At 39.9% G+C, this 25,402-nt stretch overlaps 2 pseudogenes; both read right to left on the bottom strand.

Annotated features, from left to right (window-relative positions):
• Window positions 1-5,482: 5,482 nt before the first annotated feature.
• LOC111519714 lies at window positions 5,483-8,329 on the bottom strand (annotated as a pseudogene).
• A 3,252-nt stretch (window positions 8,330-11,581) lies between these two features.
• Window positions 11,582-14,681, bottom strand: LOC124461762 (annotated as a pseudogene).
• Between the last annotated feature and the right edge of the window lie 10,721 nt (window positions 14,682-25,402).

Here is a 25,402-nt window from a genome sequence, read left to right as displayed (position 1 = left end):
CAAAAAACTTGCCAGGTCGTCCACTCATGAAGAACAATTTACCTTCACCATCTTCATCTTTGTCTGCGCGATCAAGTCGGTCGCCATCACAGACTTTGCTGTCGCCAATTTCTCGGCATCCATTGCAGTCACAACTCAAACAAGGCCAAAAATCAAATCACCCAATAAAGGACTTGAGGTTTGACCATTTCAATCATTTTCCAGAGTGGTTGGATCGCATTACGGGAAAAAGAAGTTGCAAGCACTGCAAAACTTCCCAAACGCAGTGCATTTGCACAAAATGCAACCTGCATTTATGCTGCTCGGCCAACAAAAATTGTTTTGCTGAGTATCATAGCAACAAAAAAATTATTTAATCAAATAAAATAAAACAAAATTAAAAAAAAATTCAATTTATTTGGAAACTACTTTTTTACCCTCAAAGCCCCAAGCATGCCTTGAGGCACTTATTTATGTTTTCTCACCTTCCAGGTAAACGAAAGCTTCTATATTTTTTCTGAGTTCATATTTAAGCTCAGCAGCCGCTATTTACTTAAAAAAAATTATTCGAATTAACTTCTGCTTTTACTTTAGAAAGTAGTCTTAGAGGTTTAAGGGAAAAAATATTGGATTATCCAAATCAGCGTCATTATGGGGTACTTGCATTTCATCCACTGGCACTTCATTTTCCACTGCCCCATATGAGATTTGTGCACAATTTTGTGGATCTGAACCAAGGGGAACACGTATCTGTGTTTGTGGACCTTCAATGGCACTAGCAGTTGTGGGCACCTCCTCCACCACCATTCCCTCCACCACCTCTGGTCGGCCTTCATTTACGAAAAGCGATTTCATAAATTCATCCAACTCCTTATTATCTTCTGTATTATCCACCTCGATGAAGGGCAAAGAGTCAAGTTCGGCCTGTAGGCGAGCATCTATTTCGGATTCCTCAGATGTCATCGTCGGTAGCAATGAGTCCAACTCAGCTTGTAGACGAGCATCTATCTCAAGATCGGATGGTATATCACATTTTTTACCTTTCACCACTTCATCATTTGTTTGCGTATTCAGCACAAGATTCGAAAAATCAATATTTATGGAAACATTATTCACATCATTTATATTCACAATTCCATTAATATTGTTATGTACTGTTGGCATCGACTTTATTTCAGTGTTTGCATTTGCTGCTACATAGCAGCAATTTCAATAAAAATATTGCTCTGCTCCTGCTACTGCTCTGATTTCGAAGGGCTACGTAGCATAGCAGAGAGTACAAACGGAAAACTAGTTTGTGAAATTACAGTTTCCTCTGAATGTCCAAATTTTTTTTAGCTTTCGGGTGCGGGTGAAATTTTAAGCCCATGGGCTGAGTTGGGTTGGATGTAACATTTCGGCCCATGCCCTCCTCTAGTACAGATCTACTATGAGAGCGACTACGAAGTTGCTACGACTACGAAATTGCTACGAGAGCAACAGAAAAGGAAAAGCTCCGTAGCAGTAGCACAAAAATTTATTTTGTTTGCTCCGCTCTTATCTCGCTTTTAATGCTTGTGCTATTGGTACAACTACGAATAGCGTATCGAAAATTTTTTGCTCTTGCTATTGCTCTGTGCTCCGACGATGTATACTACGGAGCAGAGCAGAAGAGCAATCGTTTTCCGTTTGTGCTCTCTGCTATGCTACGTAGCCCTTCGAAATCAGAGCAGTAGCAGGAGCAGAGCAATATTTTTATTGAAATTGCTGCTATGTAGCAGCAAATGCAAACACTGCACTCATTTATTTCTTGTTTTTTTGTTGATTTTGCATAAATTTTATTATTTTGAATATAGTAAGTTTCTTGAATGTTTTCTGTTCAAATGTTATTATTTTCATCTGGGTAGGATATAATTTTGAATAGCGATGTTTTAGATATTTGTCTAGGTATATGCGAAATTATTAATATTTCATTTGTGTCTGATTTTAACCAAGTAGATGTTTTTATGTTTAAGATTTTTTCTGTATTTATGTTAAATATTTCTTGATGGTTTAAAAGTTTTGGATTAAATATTCCTAGTCTTGTCAACTGCATTCCTAACTCTATGTCTTCTATGTATTCTGTAAAATGCTCTAAGTTGAACACTAGTAGATTTAATTTTTTGTCTGCATCCTGTTGAATAGTAAGATTATTTAAGAGTTCTATATTTTTGTTGACTGCTTCAATGATATGATTAAGTTCATTATCTTGGGCGCTATTTGCTGATAGATTATCAATTTTTCAAGTTCTTCTTTATCGTATAGGTCTAAGGTGCCGAAAAGATATTTATGTGCTGTGCCTATTATGTTAACAAGTCCTCGCTTATTACTTTTTATTATTTTTATCCCGTTCATTTCGCGATTAAATTTTTCGACTAAATACTGAATGTAGACTACGTTCTTATATGGTTCTGACTGCTCAACCAAGTTGTTATAAGTGGCTTGTATGTTGGTTAAATTTACAGTTAAATAATGATATTCGAAATCTGAGGGTAAATCCATGGTTCCTGTTTTGAATACAAGATATCCATTAGGTGCCTTTATGGGATTAATTTCAATGCTTTGATTATGTCGTTTTGTGAAAATAGTGAGTAACTTTGACTTTATTTTCGTTGCATTTATTAAATAATATTTGACGATTGTAGAAATTCAGGGGTTTTTCTGAAATGGCTATTAGGTTTCGTTATCTTCTTGAGCACTATGTACTGTAGCTCTAGAACTACTTATTTCTTCACCTAAAAGATTTTCATCTAATTTTATTCTGGAAAGGGCGTCTGCCACATAATTCTCTTTCCCTGGTAAGTATTTTATTTTGTAATCAAATTCGTTCAATTTTATTTTCCATCTCTGTAATTTCATGTTAGGTTCTTTGATATTGTCCAACCAGACAAGGGGTTTATGATCACTTAGGATTTCAAAATGTCTACCGAAGAGGTATGGCCTAAAATATTTGGTTGCCCATAAAGCACCTAAAGCTATGTTGCTAGCATCAGCGGTTAGAAAAAGGGTTTTTTTAAAATCGGGATATGCAAGAATGGGATCGTTCATAAGGAGGCATTTTACTTTTTCAAAGGATGAAATATAATGTGGGTAGTTTATGTTAATCTTAGCTCCTTTCTTTAATCCAAGGGTTAAAGGCTTTGCAATGTGTGCAAAATTTTGAATGAATTTACGGAAGAATCCGCATAAGCCTAAGAATGATTTTATTTCTTTCGGGGTTTTTGGGATTGGAAATTTTAGAATAGCTTTGACTTTGTCTGGGCTTGATTTGATTCCTTCTATAGTTATGACGTGACCTAAAAATTCTGTTTCCTTTTTCAAGAACTCGCATTTATCTAATTGTAGTTTTAGATTAGCATTGCACAATTTAGCAAAGACCTTTTTTAGTGATGCCAAATGTTCTTCTAATGAGGAATAAACAATAATATCGTCTAAGTAGACTAAACAATCTTTATAGATTAAATCTTCTAATAAATTGTTCATATATCTTTGAAATATTCGCATTAGTCTCTAAAAATAACAGGCATGGGAACTTTTAATATAAGAAATTACTATTTATTTTATATTCTTTGGAAAATGCATAGCTAGACTATCTTAAATCTAAATAGTTGAAAGTATACATTTTGAATATCTAATATCAAGACACAGATATTTCTTCAAACATTTCTGGATTGGCTGACTAGTATAAATATTAAAGTAAGAGATACATTATTTGGCCAATAAATTTCTCAACGTTTGAATAAACATAATTTAAAAACAGAATTAGATCCAAACCACATCGGATGACTTCTTTTGGCACGGATGACTTCTTTTGCGCCACCTTGTATGTATATACATACATATATACCTGAAAGTTTGTTCGTTTATTGTTCGACCTATTTAGAAACCACTGACTTGTCTATCACTCACTTTTTCCTTTCAGTCCTACTTTCGAATTAACCTTTAACTGAACCATTTAATGTTCTTTGAGGAAAACTTGCACACAAGGGAAATAACCCATTAAGAATTTTAACCAATAGACTCCCCTTAATTTTGAAGTGTGGGGCCTTCTTATGCAATAATGTTTACCATACCGCCTCCATAAGGCGTGAGTTATTATGCCAAGTTCGTTTTTAGCTTCTCTAGGCACGACATTTGCCAAGGCCATTTGGCATACTTTATGCCATTGCATAATTTGGTTTATGTCTATGTGCTAGGAGAATCCGAGTGCGTAAGTTTTAAAATTTATAATGTAACATACACACACACATAAATACAGAGCAATAAGAGTAAAACGAAAGCTGTCAGGGGGACGCAACGGAGAGGCAAGACTCAGACAAAGATGGAAAAGAAAAGTCTTATAAGCAAGTACCGCCAACGGTACTTAAGATACCCTCTTTAAAAATTATTAATACAATCCTTTGCATATCTGAAAATAACTAAATTTCCCTGAAAGATTTTATGGGCGACTTTTTCTTGGCCTTTAATGCCTGTTGCAAACACCTTGACGACCTTGTAATACCCCAATTATTCTCTACACCATGGTAAAGAGTAAAAACATGCAATGCAAATACAGACGTCGTAGAGAGATTCCCCCTGCAGCAATGCAGACGATACATATCCCAGAGCAAGTAGGTCCCTATTGTTCCATTGTTTATGGCTTGACAACATTGGCTCCGCTTCTGTCTTGTTTTAACTTTCATGGGTTCTCTTCTTGTGCGTGCTTGGCATTTGGTAAAAGCGAAGCTTGTGCCACACACATACACAAACATACATATATATATATACTATAGTTTACCGGATGCCGCCGCAATTTGAGTTGATATTTTTATACCATACACCCATAGGGTGAAATGGTATATTAAAGTCGCCAAAATGTATGTAACAGGCAGAAGGAAGCATCTCCGACCCCACAAAGTATATATATTCTTGATCAGGATCAACAACCGAGTCGATCTAGCCATATCCGTCTGTCCGTCCGTCCGTCCGTCTGTCCGTCTGTCCGTCTGTCCGTATGAACACCTAGATCTCGGAGACTATAAGAGCTAGAGCCACCAAATTTTGTATGTAGACTCGTTTAGTATGTAGAGTGATCAAGTTTATTTCAAATTTTTTAGTAAATGCACACATTTTGTATGTATACAAATTTTGCCACGCCCTTTTCGGCCCCCGTAATTTGAAAAACTTGATTATCTCCCGTATTTTTTTACCTTATGCAATCAAATTTGGCACACTTTAATTTAATACTAATATCTAGCAAAATCAAAATCGGACAGAAAACAGTCGAGTTATGCATATAAACGTTTTTCCATAAGGCCGGAGTTGGCCGTTGGCTGGTGGGGGCGCTAGGGTGCTCTTATGATTGAGTGAGCGAGATACTAAGATATGCTTGTAAGAAGCATGTGAAAATGCATTTGTTTAATATGGTATACCTAAGTCGGCGAGACGACTTACTTACTTCATTAAAAGTGGCCAAGATACAAGTGAAGAAAAAAATTTGAGAGCGTAAACTTTTCAAAAATGACAATAAAATGGGATACATCATTGCCAATTGGTTTTATTCTTTTCTTCCGGGTATATTTTGAAATTCCATTACGGAATCAGAGGCCAAATTGTTAACAAGTTCATTATAGACAGCATGGGAGACAACTGTACCAACAATTTTCTTATTATTATCGGGTTTAACACGAAGTATTTGTATCTTATGTCCATTCTTGTGGAGAATCTGCTCAATGCGATCCCATATAGGCAACATCAAGCCCGATAGCACATGATAGGTGCGCACACGTAAGCCCACCTCACAACCACCTTTAATGGGGCAAATTCTATTCCAAAAGACATGCGAATATCTAGTCTGACACACGTCATATTGATGCTGCCAAAATGAACGTGCAACCTCGGGTGGCACTTTGACATATCGGCTGGTTATTGAATTGACCGTCTCAGTGCGAACCTGTGGCCCGGTATTGGGACGATATATTTGCAAATTTATTTTATTTGCTGACTTAACATCCGTTGAATCTGTTGCAGCACGCAGACAGAGTATGGCTGAGTTCTTATTCTGTCTATTCTGTTGGAGTATATAGAGACCTTTATAATCATATAGAGCCTCCTTGCGATATCTGTAAAACAAAATTATTAAGTAATAAAAGTGGAAAGCATCAATAAGTCTTGAAACTCACTTCAAACAGACACTGTATGTAATTCAGTGGATGCAGTCCCTGTCGAATGTTTTTGAACAAATCGGATTAGCTTAATGGGCTTGACACTGGCTCCATGGGCATCTAGATCGAGTATACCCAAATCGAAGCGACCAGAACGCTTCAGTTTTAAGATCAGTGAATACATATTGTCCATAAAGAACTTGAAGAAAGCACTTTATATCTCAACACGGCATCCCAAAATTCGATTCAAGAATTTTGATATATTACTACTATCCTTCTCAGTGGAGAATATCTTAATTTTTCCCTCTTCCACGCAATTGATCATACCAACGCTAGCCAAGGCATGGGCACAATCAAGTACGAAATTGCCCATAAACGTTGAAGGCACAAAACAACGTTCCAATGTCTTCCGCCACTGCTTTAAATTAAATGCTTAGCTAATTCCTACTCGCGATATTTGCACCATAATATTACCCTTTAGACTTACCCTTATCTGGATTTGGTGGCCTTCCACGACGTTTGCGTGTAGTTCCTGCTTTCTTATTTTGTTGCTTAGGTTTATTATTATTATTATTATTATCCTCATCATCTGCAGGGTCCGGGTCTTCTTCTTCGTCGTCATCGGAGAATTCTGAACGAGATTTTTTAGTAAGTGATTGTTTCAAAAATTCTCCAATATTAACTAAATGACGAAATGCATCTCTATTTGGGGCTGGAAAATGTTTCTCCACAAACGATTGCAATATCATTTTCGATGTGGACACAAAGGTACTTATGGTTCCCTGATTACGATCCAAGTGTTCCAAAGTCCTTGGCTCTCCCGTGGAGTCATTTTCACCACTTGATTAAGCTTCGATGCAATGCACAGATTCTTGAAGAAACGCTGATGGGCACACTAAAACTGGCAAGTGATAATCTTCTGTATGCGATTCTTTACGCTCATGAGACGACAGCATCTTTGGAATTTCTTGTGAATCTCAGCCCATAGTTCAGCAGACATATTGTAGACCTTACGGAAATCCTTGGACATGAGAATCTCCTCAATGCGAAAGCTGACATCCTTGAAGCTCAATTGACGTGCTATATATGTGCCACGTAATTTCATATCCATTGCCACAATTTCCATGGCACCGATACCCCTCTTCTCGACAGCATTAACGAAATCCCAGAGACCCAAACGAACCTTATAAGCCATATTGCGAGGCTCACTGGCTCCCGTGGCCGAAGCATAAACAACTCGGGCCTTGGGACAAAGCTCCCGTCTAGTTCCCGTCTTTGTCGACTTGCCACTATTCATCGAACTCAAATTCTTAGCCTTGTGGCACTCATCGAAGACAATGACACCGTCAAATTTCTTGGTCAGCCAATGCACCAACAAACGTGTCTTATACATACGCTTTGAGGTTTGCGACTCACCAATTAGGGAGGTATATGTACAAAATATTACATTCTTCTTGAAATTATCATTCTCATGGCAATCATTGCGGCTATATTTGAATTTACTCAATGCAACCACCGGCACTGGGAAGAATCTGTTGATGAGCCTGACAAGCATAGACAACTGCCTCCATTTGCAGGGCGCTCAAAGAGCCAGCAGCCTCAAACTTTGTCGGCAGTGCCAACTTCATATTTATATCGGGTAATTCCACCGAGGATAGAATTGCAGTTTCCACAACTGGATCTGGATGGGCCTGGCCAAGTTTCAGTTTACTGGTCCAATGTTCGGCAAATGTATCGGATACACCAATTTCCTCATAATTAGCTTCTTCATCTTCCACAGATGGTTCTCGTGGATGACCTTCATCATCTGGAACTTCTTCTACTTTCTTTGGAACTATTTTGCGATTAGCGGCCGACGAAGATGTCGACTATGACGATGATTTAGCCGTTGGTGGTCTGGCTAAATATGTACGGCCACTTTGCAGTATTTAATCAAGTTGTGCAGCTGTTAGGCTCTCCATTTGCTGATCCAATGGCAAACCAATTCCGTTATCTTCAACAGAGACCATGGAAACATTGGTCACCAAACCATCTGGTCCAAGAACAAAAGACACGGGAATATCTTCACCGTGACCGTTTCGGAAATACCCAAAAGTTTGCATCGGTTGTAGAAAATCTGTGTTCGGAGCACCCTTTAAGGGAAAAAATATTGGATTATCCAAATCAGCGTCATTATGGGGTACTTGCATTTCATCCACTGGCACTTCATTTTCCACTGCCCCATATGAGATTTGTGCACAATTTTGTGGATCTGAACCAAGGGGAACACGTAACTGTGTTTGTGGACCTTCAATGGCCTTCAATTACGAAAAGCGATTTCATAAATTCATCCAACTCCTTATTATCTTCTGTATTATCCACCTCGATGAAGGCAAAGAGTCAAGTTCGGCCTGTAGGCGAGCATCTATTTCGGATTCCTCAGATGTCATCGTCGGTAGCAATGAGTCCAATTCAGCTTGTAGACGAGCATCTATCTCAAGATCGGATGGTATATCACATTTTTTACCTTTCACCACTTCATCATTTGTTTGCGTATTCAGCACAAGATTCGAAAAATCAATATTTATGGAAACATTATTCACATCATTTATATTCACAATTCCATTAATATTGTTATGTACTGTTGGCATCGACTTTATTTCAGTGTTTGCATTTGCTGCTACATAGCAGCAATTTCAATAAAATATTGCTCTGCTCCTGCTACTGCTCTGATTTCGAAGGGCTACGTAGCATAGCAGAGAGTACAAACGGAAAACTAGTTTGTGAAATTACATTTTCCTCTGAATGTCCAAATTTTTTTTAGCTTTCGGGTGCGGGTGAAATTTTAAGCCCATGGCTGAGTTGGGTTGGATGTAACATTTCGGCCCATGCCCACCTCTAGTACAGATCTACTATGAGAGCGACTACGAAGTTGCTACGACTACGAAATTGCTACGAGAGCAACAGGAAAGGAAATGCTCCGTAGCATGCACAAAAATTTATTTTGTTTGCTCCGCTCTTATCTCGCTTTTAATGCTTGTGCTATTGCTACAACTACGAATAGCGTATCGAAAATTTTTTGCTCTTGCTATTGCTCTGTGCTCCGACGATGTATACTACGGAGCAGAGCAGAAGAGCAATCGTTTTCCGTTTGTGCTCTCTGCTATGCTACGTAGCCCTTCGAAATCAGAGCAGTAGCAGGAGCAGAGCAATATTTTTATTGAAATTGCTGCTATGTAGCAGCAAATGCAAACACTGCACTCATTTATTTCTTGTTTTTTGTTGATTTTGCATAAATTTTATTCTTTTGAATATAGTAAGTTTCTTGAATGTTTTCTGTTCAAATGTTATTATTTTCATCTGGGTAGGATATAATTTTGAATAGCGATGTTTTAGATATTTGTCTAGGTATATGCGAAATTAATAATATTTCATTTGTGTCTGATTTTAACCAAGTAGATGTTTTTATGTTTAAGATTTTTTCTGTATTTATGTTAAATATTTCTTGATGGTTTAAAAGTTTTGGATTAAATATTCCTAGTCTTGTCAACTGCATTCCTAACTCTATGTCTTCTATGTATTCTGTAAAATGCTCTAAGTTGAACACTAGTAGATTTAATTTTTTGTCTGCATCCTGTTGAATAGTAAGATTATTTAGGAGTTCTATATTTTTGTTGATTGTTGTTGTTATTACTTTTTATTATTTTTATCCCGTTCATTTCGCGATTAAATTTTTCGACTAAATACTGAATGTAGACTACGTTCTTATACCTATTTAGAAACCACTGACTTGTCTATCACTCTCTTTTTTCAGTCCTACTTTCGAATTAACTTATAACTGAACCATTTAATGTTCTTTGAGGAAAACTTGCACACAAGGTAAATAACCCATTAAGAATTTTAACCAATAGACTCCCCTTAATTTTGAAGTGTGGGGCCTTCTTATGCAATAATGTTCACCATACCTCCTCCATAAGGCGTGAGTTATTATGCCAAGTTCGTTTTTAGCTTCTCTAGGCACGACATTTGCCAAGGCCATTTGGCATACTTTATGCCATTGCATAATTTGGTTTATGTCTATGTGCTAGGAGAATCCGAGTGCGTAAGTTTTAAAATTTATAATGTAACATACACACACACACACATAAATACAGAGCAATAAGAGTAAAACGAAAGCTGTCAGGGGGATGCAACGGAGAGGCAAGACTCAGACAAAGATGGAAAAGAAAAGTCTTATAAGCAAGTACCGGCAACGGTACTTAAGATACCCTCTTTAAAAATTATTAATACAATCCTTTGCATATCTGAAAATATCTAAATTTCCCTGAAAGATTTTATGGGCGACTTTTTCTTGTAATGCCTGTTGCAAACACCTTGACGACCTTGTAATACCCCAATTATTCTCTACACCATGGTAAAGAGTAAAACATGCAATGCAATTACAGACGTCGTAGAGAGATTCCCCCTGCAGCATTGCAGACGATACATATCCCAGAGCAAGTGGGTCCCTATTGTTCCATTGTTTATGGCTTGACAACATTGGCTCCGCTTCTGTCTTGTTTTAACTTTCATGGGTTCTCTTCTTGTGCGTGCTTGGCATTTGGTAAAAGCGAAGCTTGTGCCACACACATACACAAACATACATATATATATATATACTATAGTTTACCGGATGCCGCCGCAATTTGAGTTGATATTTTTATACCATACACCCATAGGGTGAAATGGTATATTAAAGTCGCCAAAATGTATGTAACAGGCAGAAGGAAGCATCTCCGACCCCACAAAGTATATATATTCTTGATCAGGATCAACAACCGAGTCGATCTAGCCATGTCCGTCTGTCCGTCCGTCCGTCCGTCTGTCCGTCTGTCCGTATGAACACCTAGATCTCGGAGACTATAAGAGCTAGAGCCACCAAATTTTGTATGTAGACTCGTGTAGTATGTAGAGTGATCAAGTTTATTTCAAATTTTTTCCACGCCCCTTTCCGCCCCCGCAATTTAATAAAAGCGTTTATCTCAAAAACTATTCCAGCTAGAGACACCATATTTGGTATGTATATTCGCTTAGTAAATGCACACATTTTGTATGTATACAAATTTTGCCACGCCCTTTTCCGCCCCCGTAATTTGAAAAACTTGATTATCTCCCGTATTTTTTTACCTTATGCAATCAAATTTGGCACACTTAAATTTAATACTAATATATAGCAAAATCAAAATCGGACAGAAAACAGTCGAGTTATGCATATAAACGTTTTTCCATAAGGCCGGAGTTGGCCGTTGGCTGGTGGGGGCGCTAGGGTGCTCTTATGATTGAGTGAGCGAGATACTAAGATATGCTTGTAAGAAGCATGTGAAAATGCATTTGTTTAATATGGTATACCTAAGTCGGCGAGACGACTTACTTACTTCATTAAAAGTGGCCAAGATACAAGTGAAGAAAAAAATTTGAGAGCGTAAACTTTTCAAAAATGACAATAAAATGGGATACATCATTGCCAATTGGTTTTATTCTTTTCTTCCGGGTATATTTTGAAATTCCATTACGGAATCAGAGGCCAAATTGTTATCAAGTTCATTATAGACAGCATGGGAGACAACTGTACCAACAATTTTCTTATTATTATCGGTTTTAACACGAAGTATTTGTATCTTATGTCCATTCTTGTGGATAATCTGCTCAATGCGATCCCATATAGGCAACATCAAGCCCGATAGCACATGATAGGTGCGCACACGTAAGCCCACCTCACAACCACCTTTAATGGGGCAAATTCTATTCCAAAAGACATGCGAATATCTAGTCTGACACACGTCATATTGATGCTGCCAAAATGAACGTGCAACCTCGGGTGGCACTTTGACATATCGGCTGGTTATTGAATTGACCGTCTCAGTGCGAACCTGTGGCCCGGTATTGGGACGATATATTTGCAAATTTATTTTATTTGCTGACTTAACATCCGTTGAATCTGTTGCAGCACGCAGACAGAGTATGGCTGAGTTCTTATTCTGTCTATATTGGAGTATATAGAGACCTTTATAATCATATAGAGCCTCCTTGCGATATCTGTAAAACAAAATTATTAAGTAATAAAAGTGGAAAGCATCAATAAGTCTTGAAACTCACTTCAAACAGACACTGTATGTAATTCAGTGGATGCAGTCCCTGTCGAATGTTTATGAACAAATCGGATTAGCTTAATGGGCTTGACACTGGCTCCATGGGCATCTAGATCGAGTATACCCAAATCGAAGCGACCAGAACGCTTCAGTTTTAAGATCAGTGAATACATATTGTCCATAAAGAACTTGAAGAAAGCACTTTATATCTCAACACGGCATCCCAAAATTCGATTCAAGAATTTTGATATATTACTACTATCCTTCTCAGTGGAGAATATCTTAATTTTTCCCTCTTCCACGCAATTGATCATACCAACGCTAGCCAAGGCATGGGCACAATCAAGTACGAAATTGCCCTTAAACGTTGAAGGCACAAAACAACGTTCCAATGTCTTCCGCCACTGCTTTAAATTAAATGCTTAGCTAATTCCTACTCGCGATATTTGCACCATAATATTACTCTTTAGACTTACCCTTATCTGGATTTGGTGGCCTTCCACGACGTTTGCGTGTAGTTCCTGCTTTCTTATTTTGTTGCTTAGGTTTATTATTATTATTATTATTATCCTCATCATCTGATAACCAGTTGTTTCATACATTTCAACATCACTGTCAGCTGGGTCTGACCGGAGAATTCTGAACGAGATTTTTTAGTAAGTGATTGTTTCAAAAATTCTCCAATATTAACTAAATGACGAAATGCATCTCTATTTGGGGCTGGAAAATGTTTCTCCACAAACGATTGCAATATCATTTTCGATGTGGACACAAAGGTACGTATGGTTCCCTGATTACGATCCAAGTGTTCCAAAGTCCTTGGCTCTCCCGTGGAGTCATTTTCACCACTTGATTAAGCTTCGATGCAATGCACAGATTCTTGAAGAAACGCTGATGGGCACACTAAAACTGGCAAGTGATAATCTTCTGTATGCGATTCTCTACGCTCATGAGACGACAGCATCTTTGGAATTTCTTGTGAATCTCAGCCCATAGTTCAGCAGACATATTGTAGACCTTACGGAAATCCTTGGACATGAGAATCTCCTCAATGCGAAAGCTGACATCCTTGAAGCTCAATTGACTATATATGTGCCACGTAATTTCATATCCATTGCCACAATTTCCATGGCACCGATACCCCTCTTCTCGACAGCATTAACGAAATCCCAGAGACCCAAACGAACCTTATAAGCCATATTGCGAGGCTCACTGGCTCCCGTGGCCGAAGCATAAACAACTCGGGCCTTGGGACAAAGCTCCCGTCTAGTTCCCGTCGACTTGCCACCATTCATCAAACTCAAATTCTTAGCCTTGTGGCACTCATCGAAGACAATGACACCGTCAAATTTCTTGGTCAGCCAATGCACCAACTGCAGCAAACGTGTCTTATACATACGCTTTGAGGTTTGCGACTCACCAATTAGGGACGTATATGTACAAAATATTACATTCTTCTTGAAATTATCATTCTCATGGCAATCATTGCGGCTATATTTGAATTTACTCAATGCAACCACCGGCACTGGGAAGAATCTGTTGATGAGCCTGACAAGCATAGACAACTGCCTCCATTTGCAGGGCGCTCAAAGAGCCAGCAGCCTCAAACTTTGTCGGCAGTGCCAACTTCATATTTATATCGGGTAATTCCACCGAGGATAGAATTGCAGTTTCCACAACTGGATCTGGATGGGCTTGGCCAAGTTTCAGTTTACTGGTCCAATATTCGGCAAATGTATCGGATACACCAATTTCCTCATAATCAGCTTCTTCATCTTCCACAGCTAGTTCTCGTGGATGACCTTCATCATCTGGAACTTCTTCTACTTTCTTGGGAACTATTTTGCGATTAGCGGCCGACGAAGATGTCGACTATGACGATGATTTAGCCGTTGGTGGTCTGGCTAAATATGTACGGTCACTTTGCAGTATTTAATCAAGTTGTGCAGCTGTTAGGCTCTCCATTTGCTGATCCAATGGCAAACCAATTCCGTTATCTTCAACAGAGACCATGGAAACATTGGTCACCAAACCATCTGGTCCAAGAACAAAAGACACGGGAATATCTTCACCGTGACCGTTTCGGAAATACCCAAAAGTTTGCATCGGTTGTAGAAAATCTGTGTTCGGAGCACCCTTTAAGGGAAAAAATATTGGATTATCCAAATCAGCGTCATTATGGGGTACTTGCATTTCATCCACTGGCACTTCATTTTCCACTGCCCCATATGAGATTTGTGCACAATTTTGTGGATCTGAACCAAGGGGAACACGTATCTGTGTTTGTGGACCTTCAATGGCCTTCATTTACGAAAAGCGATTTCATAAATTCATCCAACTCCTTATTATCTTCTGTATTATCCACCTCGATGAAGGGCAAAGAGTCAAGTTCGGCCTGTAGGCGAGCATCTATTTCGGATTCCTCAGATGTCATCGTCGGTAGCAATGAGTCCAATTCAGCTTGTAGACGAGCATCTATCTCAAGATCGGATGGTATATCACATTTTTTACCTTTCACCACTTCATCATTTGTTTGCGTATTCAGCACAAGATTCAAAAAATCAATATTTATGGAAACATTATTCACATCATTTATATTCACAATTCCATTAATATTGTTATGTACTGTTGGCATCGACTTTATTTCAGTGTTTGCATTTGCTGCTACATAGCAGCAATTTCAATAAAAATATTGCTCTGCTCCTGCTACTGCTCTGATTTCGAAGGGCTACGTAGCATAGCAGAGAGTACAAACGGAAAACTAGTTTGTGAAATTACAGTTTCCTCTGAATGTCCAAATTTTTTTAGCTTTCGGGTGCGGGTGAAATTTTAAGCCCATGGGCTGAGTTGGGTTGGATGTAACATTTCGGCCCATGCCCACCTCTAGTACAGATCTACTATGAGAGCGACTACGAAGTTGCTACGACTACGAAATTGCTACGAGAGCAACAGAAAAGGAAATGCTCCGTAGCATGCACAAAAATTTATTTTGTTTGCTCCGCTCTTATCTCGCTTTTAATGCTTGTGCTATTGCTACAACTACGAATAGCGTATCGAAAATTTTTTGCTCTTGCTATTGCTCTGTGCTCCGACGATGTATACTACGGAGCAGAGCAGAAGAGCAATCGTTTTCCGTTTGTGCTCTCTGCTATGCTACGTAGCCCTTCGAAATCAGAGCAGTAGCAGGAGCAGAGCAATATTTTTATTGAAATTGCTGCTATGTAGCAGCAAATGCAAACACTGCACTCATTTATTTCTTGTTTTTTTGTTGATTTTGCATAAATTTTATTATTTTGAATATAGTAAGTTTCTTGAATGTTTTCTGTTCAAATGTTATTATTTTCATCTGGGTAGGATATAATTTTGAATAGCGATGTTTTAGATATTTGTCTAGGTATATGCGAAATTATTAATATTTCATTTGTGTCTGATTTTAACCAAGTAGATGTTTTTATGTTTAAGATTTTTTCTGTATTTATGTTAAATATTTCTTGATGGTTTAAAAGTTTTGGATTAAATATTCCTAGTCTTGTCAACTGCATTCCTAACTCTATGTCTTCTATGTATTCTGTAAAATGCTCTAAGTTGAACACTAGTAGATTTAATTTTTTGTCTGCATCCTGTTGAATAGTAAGATTATTTAGGAGTTCTATATTTTTGTTGACTGCTTCAATGATATGATTAAGTTCATTATCTTGGGCGCTATTTGCTGATAGATTATCAATTTTTCAAGTTCTTCTTTATCGTATAGGTCTAAGGTGCCGAAAAGATATTTATGTGCTGTGCCTATTATGTTAACAAGTCCTCGCTTATTACTTTTTATTATTTTTATCCCGTTCATTTCGCGATTAAATTTTTCGACTAAATACTGAATGTAGACTACGTTCTTATATGGTTCTGACTGCTCAACCAAGTTGTTATAAGTGGCTTGTATGTTGGTTAAATTTACAGTTAAATAATGATATTCGAAATCTGAGGGTAAATCCATGGTTCCTGTTTTGAATACAAGATATCCATTAGGTGCCTTTATGGGATTAATTTCAATGCTTTGATTATGTCGTTTTAAATATAAAGTGCGTTATTTTTTGAGCATAAATATTCCTTAATAATTACTTTAGCAAACTGATTGGTCATTTCTACATATGATATTTCTATTTTCGTTTTGTGAAAATAGTGAGTAACTTTGACTTTATTTTCGTTGCATTTATTAAATAATATTTGACGATTGTAGAAATTCAGGGGTTTTTCTGAAATGGCTATTAGGTTTTCGTTATCTTCTTGAGCACTATGTACTGTAGCTCTAGAACTACTTATTTCTTCACCTAAAAGATTTTCATCTAATTTTATTCTGGAAAGGGCGTCTGCCACATAATTCTCTTTCCCTGGTAAGTATTTTATTTTGTAATCAAATTCGTTCAATTTTATTTTCCATCTCTGTAATTTCATGTTAGGTTCTTTGATATTGTCCAACCAGACAAGGGGTTTATGATCACTTAGGATTTCAAAATGTCTACCGAAGAGGTATGGCCTAAAATATTTGGTTGCCCATAAAGCACCTAAAGCTATGTTGCTAGCATCAGCGGTTAGAAAAAGGGTTTTTTTAAAATCGGGATATGCAAGAATGGGATCGTTCATAAGGAGGCATTTTACTTTTTCAAAGGATGAAATATAATGTGGGTAGTTTATGTTAATCTTAGCTCCTTTCTTTAATCCAAGGGTTAAAGGCTTTGCAATGTGTGCAAAATTTTGAATGAATTTACGGAAGAATCCGCATAAGCCTAAGAATGATTTTATTTCTTTCGGGGTTTTTGGGATTGGAAATTTTAGAATAGCTTTGACTTTGTCTGGGCTTGATTTGATTCCTTCTATAGTTATGACGTGACCTAAAAATTCTGTTTCCTTTTTCAAGAACTCGCATTTATCTAATTGTAGTTTTAGATTAGCATTGCACAATTTAGCAAAGACCTTTTTTAGTGATGCCAAATGTTCTTCTAATGAGGAATAAACAATAATATCGTCTAAGTAGACTAAACAATCTTTATAGATTAAATCTTCTAATAAATTGTTCATATATCTTTGAAAATATTCGCATTAGTCTCTAAAAATAACAGGCATGGGAACTTTTAATATAAGAAATTACTATTTATTTTATATTCTTTGGAAAATGCATAGCTAGACTATCTTAAATCTAAATAGTTGAAAGTATACATTTTGAATATCTAATATCAAGACACAGATATTTCTTCAAACATTTCTGGATTGGCTGACTAGTATAAATATTAAAGTAAGAGATACATTATTTGGCCAATAAATTTCTCAACGTTTGAATAAACATAATTTAAAAACAGAATTAGATCCAAACCACATCGGATGACTTCTTTTGGCACGGATGACTTCTTTTGCGCCACCTTGTATGTATATACATACATATATACCTGAAAGTTTGTTCGTTTATTGTTCGACCTATTTAGAAACCACTGACTTGTCTTTTTCCTTTCAGTCCTACTTTCGAATTAACTTATAACTGAACCATTTAATGTTCTTTGAGGAAAACTTGCACACAAGGGAAATAACCCATTAAGAATTTTAACCAATAGACTCCCCTTAATTTTGAAGTGTGGGGCCTTCTTATGCAATAATGTTCACCATACCTCCTCCATAAGGCGTGAGTTATTATGCCAAGTTCGTTTTTAGCTTCTCTAGGCACGACATTTGCCAAGGCCATTTGGCATACTTTATGCCATTGCATAATTTGGTTTATGTCTATGTGCTAGGAGAATCCGAGTGCGTAAGTTTTAAAATTTATAATGTAACATACACACACACACACATAAATACAGAGCAATAAGAGTAAAACGAAAGCTGTCAGGGGGATGCAACGGAGAGGCAAGACTCAGACAAAGATGGAAAGAAAAGTCTTATAAGCAAGTACCGGCAACGGTACTTAAAATACCCTCTTTAAAAATTATTAATACAATCCTTTGCATATCTGAAAATAACTAAATTTCCCTGAAAGATTTTATGGGCGACTTTTTCTTGGTAATGCCTGTTGCAAACACCTTGACGACCTTTGTTGCCGCCGAAATTCGCTAACTGCCCAGCAGACCCGACGCAGCCATCAATGGGTTAACCCATATCACTCATTCTCTTTCATTTTCATACTTATTCTTAAGCGCCAGCCTACGTGCTGGGAAATTAACCGTTGCATCTTGCGCTTTAAGCTTACATGTTAGGTTCTATGCTTGTTACTAAGCGGCGGACAGAACAGTTTGGTTACAACCGCGAGTAAGGGCGATTAATTTATAGCGGCTCGCTTACAAACGGCTCGCTACAAACGGCTCGCTTACAACCATAGCGGCTCTCAACGGCTCGCTACATCAACGGCTCGCTTACAACCAAGCGGCATAATAACGACTCGCATACGGCACACACACCATACACACACCCATTAGCATAAGAAATACACGTGGAAGAAATAAATGAAGTATCACGTGAAAAGTGGAGTGTTTTCTTGTGGGCCCGCTAAAACATCGAACCTTAGCGCTAAACTCAACAATTCTATAAATTAATGGCACGAATTAATTCTATAAATTAATTCTATAAATTATGCCAGGAATTAATTCTATAAATTAATTCTATAAATTACGCCATAAAGGCAATTCTAAAAATTACTTCTACAGATTAATTCCATAAATTAATCTAACAGTGGTAAACCACTAAATGAACCGAAAAAGTTAATTATTTAACTCAACTCGACGGGTCAACCCACGGTTCTACACGCCAATCATATAGAGGTTAACCTCGATGATTGCATAACCAATCACTAAATTGTGATACATAACCTCAACGGTCAACCGTTTACGACCTACATAGGTCACATAACTAATCAACATCGCTTAAAAGTATAAACTCATTGGTAAACCATGGCAACAAAAGACTTATCAAGTGGAATATATCATTGCAAGAAATGCATGCAGGAAGACAATGACCGCATGGTGCAATGCAATCGATGCTGTTCCTCGTATCATTTCGACTGCGTTGGAGTAATAGACGAGAAATCTGAGAACAGCTGGAACTGCGACTGCGTCAACGTGTCATCGGAAGTCATCACAACCATATTGAGCAACGCCCTGCAGAACCTCGGAAATACCACACGAGCAGGCGAACCTCAGGCTACTTCGTCACCAGCAAAACCAACGGGGCCGCTACCAGAACCGGATCGGGACTTTGGACTATGCCCGCCAAAAATATTCCCGGACAAAGCTAGGACGCTGTTCCTATTTTTACTTCTGCCAAACAAAAAGCGATGGTCACACACTCAGCTGTGCGTGACACGTGGCACTACGATCACGAGGCACCGCAGCTGCCGTTCCTAACCTCAAACAACACGCGTGCTACGACACGCGAACAACCGCACCTAAGTGCTACGCCGATGGCGCCCTGGAATTTCACAAATACTCAAAACAGGGCTGCATCGTACTATCCAGAAAGTAAAGTGCGAATGGACATAGACCTAAACACAGCAATACCAAGCGCGGCACAACTTGCAGCCCGTCAAGCGATACCGAAAGAGCTTCCAACATTTGATGGCAATCCTCAGAACTGGCCTCTATTCTACAGTAGTTTTCAGACAAGTACGGAAATCGCTGGGTATACGAATGCAGAAAGTCTTATGCGGCTGCAAGCTAGCCTAAAGGGAAAAGCACGTGAGTTAGTTCAATCCAAACTCCTTTTACCAGCAATGGTCCCTGAAATCATACAAACATTACGTATGTGTTTCGGTCGGCCAGAGCATATTTTGCACAACTTACTGGAAAAAACGCGCCAACTACCCGCAATAAAAGATAAGCTTGAACCACTTATCGAATACGCACTGTGTGTACGAAACATCTACTCAACGATGGAAGCATGTGGACTCACAGGTTACATGCAAAACCCAATGCTCGTACAAGAGCTACTAGAGAAACTCCCCACACAATTGAAGCTGCAGTGGGCAATGTTTCCCAAAGACACTACGGTACCATCAATAGAATCTTTTAGCAAATGGATCTAGGACATAGCTGAAGCAGCAAGCCAGGTAACATCGCCGCTTTACCACAAGAAGAGCGGAAGCCTAAATCATCACACAGAGGCACCTAAAGAGCAGGTCAAGGAAATTACGTGCGTCGTATGTAACGAACCTGGGCACAAAATACACAGCTGCCCATCGTTCAAAGCCACGCCACATCAACGAAAGATGTCTTTTCTGAAAAATCACAAGCTCTGCCAACAATGCCTAAACCGTCATCACCAAAAGTGCCAACGTGAAAAGGTTTGCGGCATCCGAGGCTGCCGAAGCAAACATCACCCATTGATCCACGAGATGCAGCCAATACCAGAGGCTGCGAAATTCAGCAGCCCAAACAGACCAGCTATGGTCACCATCGTGCATACGCCGGAGGGCAAGCACACCCAGCGATCCAGAGAGTCTGGCTCAACATATTTCCGTGTCATTCCAATACAAATCATCAATAAAACGAAAGTCACTAACACTTTTGCATTTCTAGATGAGGGATCGACACTAACGCTAATCGACAACAAGGTCTTTAAGCAACTCGGCTTAAAAGGCGTTCCAGATCCACTGTGCCTAAAATGGACCAACGATACAGCACGCGAAGAAAATGCATCGGAACGTGTCACGCTTACGGTTGCCAATCCACATAATGGCAATCAATTCTACTTGCAAGAGGTTCACAGTGTAGATACCCTGGATCTACCTGTACAGTCTATCGACATAAGGGCTCTCGCCAAAGAATTCCCCCACCTAGCGGGACTACCGATAGCATCATACACCAACGCACGCCCAAGCATCCTAATCGGCACAAATAACTGGAACCTCGCCGTACCCCTTAAAATCAAAGAGGGGGCATGGCACCAACCAATAGCGTCAAAGACGCGACTGGGATGGGCACTACAAAGCTCCACGCCATCAAGGGCCACTAGAGCTAGCGTTCACATGTGTGGATGCCGAGACGCAGACGCCAAGCTGCATGAGATCATCAAACAAGCGTTCTCATTAGGCGTTACCACAGCAAAACCGCTATCATCACCAGAAGAAACTCAAGCTCTAACCAGACTTGAATCTACTACCGCCTTGAAAAACGGCAGGTACGAGGTCGGTCTAATGTGGAAAAACCCTGAAGTTTTATTACCTGATAGCTACGCAAACGCACTAAAACGGCTTAAATGCCTACAAAAGCAATTTTCAAGACAACCACAGTTGAAGGAGCAAATCACCAAGCAAATCGAAAACATCGAAAAGGGCTATGCTCGCATGCTGACGCCGGAGGAAATAGCTGCACCAAACAGACGGACATGGTATCTACCAACCTTCATAACTAAAAATCCAAATAAACCAGAGAAGGTCCGGCTTGTATGGGACGCAGCCGCCCAATCCAGCGGCAAGGCCCTGAATGACTACATCTGGAGTGGTCCAGATCTCCTAAACTCCCTGTTTGACCTCTTACTCTCATTCCGAGTGGGACGAGTGGCGATCTGCGGCGATATCGCCGAGATGTTCCACCAGATCCGAGTGAGACCGCAGACACCCATGCGCAAGGGTTTCTGTGGTTCGACAGCAAATCCGAGAGGCAAGAGCCTAACGTCTATGTTATGGAAGCGCTTACTTTCGGAATCAATTGCGCACCCTGCATTGCACACTTTATTCGTGACAAAAATACTAAAATACTAAAGAGCGATTCGCTACTTCCCGAAGCTGTCGAAATTACCGCAACAGAAAAGGTACTCGGCTTATATTGGATGCCGAACTCCGACGTATTCACATTCATCTGCAAGTTCGCCAGGCTGAAGCGCAACGTTTTAGACAGCGACAAAACACCAACCAAACGCGAGCTCTTGCAAGTACTTATGTCAATGTACGACCCACTCGGCTTCATCTCATGCTTTACAATAGAGCTGAAAATCCTACTGTAAGAAGTCTGGAGAAGCGGCGTTGGCTGGGATACTGGTTTGCCCGACGCATTGTTACCCAAATGGATACGATGGAAACGGATCCTTACAACAATAGCCGGATTGACCATCTCGATATGTTATTTCAACAGCAGCGATCAAATCCATGATGTCCAGTTACACACGTTCGTTGACGCCAGCGAATTGGCATACGCAGCGGTCTGCTACCTTCGGATACGCCGGGGGGAAAGAACCTACCTCAGCTTCGTGGCCTCCAAGGCGAAAGTGGCCCCGTTGAGTCCACTATCTATACCAAGGATGGAACTGAAGGCCGCAGTTATCGGAGCAAAGCTGAGTAACCGAATCCAACGCTCTTATGGATCCAATGGCTTCTTATGGATCCACGAAAGTTTCAGCAATTCGTCATGCACCGCGTGGGCGAAATACTGGAATTCACAAACGTTAGCCAATGGAACTGGGTTCCAACCAACCTTAACCCTGCAGATCTTGCTACTAAAACAAACAACGCCAATAAATATATAACTTGGCTACACGGTCCAGACTATTTGCTGCAGGATCAACACGAGTGGCCAAAATGCGATGATTTGGGCCACCAAACAATGCTGAAGTCAGGCATAACATACTCTTCATCGACAATTCGCCGATGGAGCTAAAACTTAACGCGGAATATTTTTCCGACTGGCGCAGGCTATATCGAGCTTTAGCGCGCTTTATTCTCTACATTGAGAAACTGAAAGCGAAACAAAAGAAGGCATCGCCACCTACAGAGGTGTCTTACGAGATGATTCAGCAGACACGCACACTCCTACTGCGGCATGCGCAGTCATCTGAATTCAACCCAGAAATTCGCAACTTAACGAGAGGTAAACCTTTAAAAACAAATTCTAAACTCATATGTTTGAATATCTTTCTAGATGAAAACCAGCTCCTACGTACCCGAGGGCGAGCAGAAAACCTAAACGGCCAAAACCAAATACTGCTCCCATATGGGCACCACATTACTCGGCTCATAGTGAACTGGTATCATCAGGAAATGCACCACACATCCCATGAGACGTGTATTAACGAATCCTGTGATTCGAGGCATGTTTTACATACCACGTCTACGAGTCTTATACAAAGGCATGCGGAAGTCTTGACAACGCTGTAAAAATGATAGCGCCATGCCTGTTCCACCGCAAATGGCTCCCTTGCCCATCGCCAGGCTGGCTGCCTACCAACGTCCTTCACTTACGTCGGTATCGACTACTTCGGGCCCTTCTTGGTTGCTGTAGGACGGCGAAGCGAAAAAAGATGGGGCGTTATTTTCACCTGCTTAACCATACGGGCAGTGCATATAGAACTGGCGTGCTCTTTGGACACTGCATCGTGCATAATGTGCATCCGAAACTTCATCAATGTGCACTAACTTCAAAGCTGCTGAAAAGATTATCTGTGACAAAGCGCAGACGATCAACTTCAACGCCGTGCAACCGGCGTTCGATGACATCAAATGGAAATTTAATCCACCAGCCGCTCCTCATATGGGGGGAGCATGGGAGCGACTTGTACGTTCCGTCAAGACTGTACTCTACGCAATCTGCCCAGCGAGAAAATTCACCAGCGAGGGCCTACAAAGCGCACTCTGGGAAGTGGAATTCATCCTAAATTCCAGACCGCTTACTTTTGTCTCTCTGGACAGCAAAGACGACGAGGCTATCACCCCTAACGATCTACTGCTAGGATCAGCAAGCGGCTATAAACCAGTCTTCGAAACCACACATACCGTACAGCACATGTGGCAAGCTGTACAAGAATTCGCCGATCAATTCTGGCGACGATGGGTACGCGAATGCGTTCCAGATTTAGCCAGGCGAGGAAAATGGTTTACGAAGAGACCACCAATAGCAGCTGGAGACGTCGTTGTAATATTGGACGAGACTCTGCCCCGAAATAGATGGCCAAAAGGTATAGTCGAGCAAACAATCCTGGCCAAAGACAACCGGGTGCGTCGAGTGATCATCAGAACTACCAACGGGACTCTTCAACGGCCCGTGGCTAAAGTAGCTGTATTAGACGTCAGCTGTTTTGGAGCAAAGCAACCCCCTGAAGAGAGCAGCTTTACTGGGGGGGGAATGTTGCCGCCGAAATTCGCTAACTGCCCAGCAGACCCGACGCAGCCACCAATGGGTTAACCCATATCACTCATTCTCTTTCATTTTCATACTTATTCTTAAGCGCCAGTCTACGTGCTGGGAAATTAACCGTTGCATCTTGCGCTTTAAGCTTACATGTTAGGTTCTATGCTTGTTACTAAGCGGCGGACAGAACAGTTTGGTTACAACCGCGAGTAAGGGCGATTAATTTATAGCGGCTCGCTTACAAACGGCTCGCTTACAAACGGCTCGCTTACAAACGGCTCGCTTACAACCATAGCGGCTCTCAAACGGCTCGCTTACAATCAAACGGCTCGCTTACAACCATAGCGGCATAATAACGACTCGCATACGGCACACACACCATACACACACCCATTAGCATAAGAAATACACGTGGAAGAAATAAATGAAGTATCACGTAAAAAGTGGAGTGTTTTCTTGTGGGCCCGCTAAAACATCGAACCTTAGCGCCAAACTCAACAATATGGTATGAGGCATGTTAAAACAATTTAATAGACATACATTTGGTTTTCGAAATTTTAAATATTTGTTTCACCTGGTGTATGGTATACCCAAGTCGGCGAGACGACTTACTTACTTCATTTTTATATATATACAAGCAGCTAATGCAGAGCTTGAACTTCTGTGATAGGCCCGTTAGCTGCAGCCACTGGCCGGGTTTCATTTGCTTGCATTATTATACCCTTGCAAAAAGGGTATATTAATTTTGGTCAGAAGGGTGCAACGCATAGAAGGAAGCATCTCCGACCATATGAAGTATTTATATTCTTAATCAGCATGACGAGACGAGTTCATATAGCCATGTCCGTCCGTCCGTCCGTCTGTCCGTCTGTCCGTCTGGATAAACGCAAACTCCTCCTAGACCGTTAGAGCTACAGAGTTGAAATTTTGCATGTAGGCTTGTAGATACTGCAGGCGTTGTATATCTCGGATTCAGCCGGATCGGATCACTATATCATAAAGCTCCCATACAAACCGCAAAGTCACGAACAGTGACTTTTCTCAATATCTTCGTTATTTTTTGAGC

The sequence above is a fragment of the Drosophila willistoni genome, unplaced genomic scaffold (assembly GCF_018902025.1).
Source record: "Drosophila willistoni isolate 14030-0811.24 unplaced genomic scaffold, UCI_dwil_1.1 Seg631, whole genome shotgun sequence".
In the NCBI taxonomy this organism is placed as follows: domain Eukaryota; kingdom Metazoa; phylum Arthropoda; class Insecta; order Diptera; family Drosophilidae; genus Drosophila; species Drosophila willistoni.
Note: the sequence above shows the minus strand (reverse complement) of the source record. Positions and strands in the feature narration are given on the sequence as shown.